Below are 2,500 nucleotides of genomic sequence, written 5' to 3'. Positions count from 1 at the left end.
TGGAGAGACAGAGTCCGGCCCGGCTGCTTTGCGTGGATTCTGCCTCTTGAAAAGCCCATTAACTTCTCCCTCCTGAAAGGAGAGAGTCGTTTCTGTAGTATGGGTGGGGGATGGGGCCTCTTGGGTGGGAAGGGGTGGTTCAGGACAGTCCAATTGTCTTTCAAATCTACGGTAGAACTCGTTCAGGTCGTTGGCTAGGCGGGAGTCGTTAGTGGTGTGGGGCGCTCTGGGTTTGTAGTTGGTGATGTGCCTGAGCCCTTTGGCAGACAGAAGCAGCGTCGTTAGTAGAGAACTGGTGTTTTAGTGTCTCTGAGTACAGTCGTTTAGCCTCTCTCACCGCTTTGCTAAACCTGTTCTTCGACTCCTTGAATCTGTCTCTATCCCCACTCCTAAACGCTTCCTCCTTCTCCAACCTCAACCTTTTGAGCTTTGCTGAGAACCAGGGCTTGTTGTTGTTAAAGTTCACCCTGGTACGTGTTGGGATACAGCAGTCCTCACAGAAGCTGATGTACACAGCCTCTGTGAGTTCATCCAGACTATTGGTAGCAGTCGTGAACATATCCCAGTCAGTACAGTCTAAGCACGCCCGCAAATCTTCCACAGCCTCACTGGTCCACTGTTTAGATGTCCTCACAGCAGGTTTACAGAGTTTTAGTTGCTGCCTGTATGCACGAATCAGGTGGACCAAGGGAGTTCTGTGCGAGCCGAACAGCCCCGTGACCCACAAGAGAAACATCCCCGCCAAATTCGAGCGTTTGACGGGGTCTATCCGTGAAAAAATATTCACGTTTTTGAGTGCACATGCATTTCTGCTGCAAATGCCTCTGGAAGTTTCATGCCGTTCGTATGCCAATTGTGGCAACACGAAAATGACCCGTTTTCCCATTCCGAGGGATTTCTGTGCGACCCTAACAGCCCCGTGAGCCACAAGAGACACATCCCCGCCAATTTCTAGCGTTTCACGGGGTCTATCCGTGAAAAATATAGACGTTTTTGAGTGCACATGCATTTCTGCTGCAGATGCCTCTGGAAGTTTCATGCCGTTCGTACGCAATGTGGCAACACGAAAATGACCCCTTTTCCCATTCCGAGGGATTTCTGTGCGACCCTAACTAACAGCGCCCGTGAGCCACAAGAGAGACATCCCCGCCAATTTATAGCGTTTCACGGGGTCTATCCGTGAAAAATATAGACGTTTTTGAGTGCACATGCATTCCTGCTGCAAATGCCTCTGGAAGTTTCATGCCGTTCCTATGCAATGTGGCCACACAAAAATGACCCGTTTTCCCATTCCGAGGCATTTCTGTGCGACCCTAACAGCCCCGTGAGCCACAAGAGAGACATCCCCGCCAACTTCTAGCGTTTGACGGGGTCTATGCGTGAAAAATATTAAAATTTTTGAGTGCACGTGCCTTTCTGCTGCAAATGCCTCTGGAAGTTTCATGGCGTTCCTATGCAATGTGGCAACACGAAAATGACCCCTTTTCCCATTCCGAGGGAGTTCTGTGCCACCCTAACAGCCCCGTGAGCCACAAGAGACACATCCCCGCCAATTTCTAGCGTTTCACGGGGTCTATCCGTGAAACATATAGAAGTTTTTGAGTGCACATGCATTCCTGCTGCAAATGCCTCTGGAAGTTTCATGCGGTTCGTACGCAATGTGGCAACACGAAAATGACCCGTTTTCCCATTCCCAGGGATTTCTGTGCGACCCGAACAGCCCCGTGAGCCACAAGAGACACATCCCCGCCAATTTCTAGCGTTTCACGGGGTCTATCCGTGAAAAATATCAATTTTTTTTTGACTGCACATGCATTTCTGCTGCAAATGCCTCTGGAAGTTGCATGCGGTTCGCATGCAATGTGGCGACACGAAAATGACCCGTTTTCCCATTCCGAGGGATTTCTGTGCCACCCTAACAGCCCCGTGAGCCACAAGAGAGACATCCCCGCCAATTTCTAGCGTATCACGGGGTCTATCCGTGAGAAATATTCACTTTTTTGAGTGCACATGCATTCCTGCTGCAAATGCCTCTGGAAGTTTCATGCGGTTCGTATGCAATGTGGCGACACGAAAATGACCCGTTTTCCCATTCCGAGGGATTTCTGTGCCACCCTAACAGCCCCGTGAGCCACAAGAGAGACATCCCCGCCCACTTCTAGCGTTTCACGGGGTCTCTCCGTGAAAAATATCACATTTTTTGAGTGCACATGCATTCCTGCTGCAAATGCCTCTGGAAGTTTCATGCGGTTCGCATGCAATGTGGCGACACGAAAATGACCCGTTTTTTCCCATTCCGAGGGATTTCTGTGCCACCCTAACAGCCCCGTGAGCCACAAGAGACACATCCCCGCCAATTTCTAGCGTTTCACGGGGTCTATCCGTGAAAAATATTCAATTTTTTGACTGCACATGCATTTCTGCTGCAAATGCCTCTGGAAGTTTCATGCGGTTCGCATGCAATGTGGCGACACGAAAATGACCCGTTTTCCCATTCCGA

Source organism: Petromyzon marinus, unplaced genomic scaffold (genome assembly GCF_048934315.1).
Source record: "Petromyzon marinus isolate PM22_M1 ecotype Great Lakes invasive population unplaced genomic scaffold, UKy_Petmar_22M1.pri1.0 PM_G_Scaffold_140, whole genome shotgun sequence".
Taxonomy (NCBI): domain Eukaryota; kingdom Metazoa; phylum Chordata; class Hyperoartia; order Petromyzontiformes; family Petromyzontidae; genus Petromyzon; species Petromyzon marinus.
The sequence above is the reverse complement of the archived record's forward strand: the minus strand, read 5'-3'. Positions refer to the sequence as shown.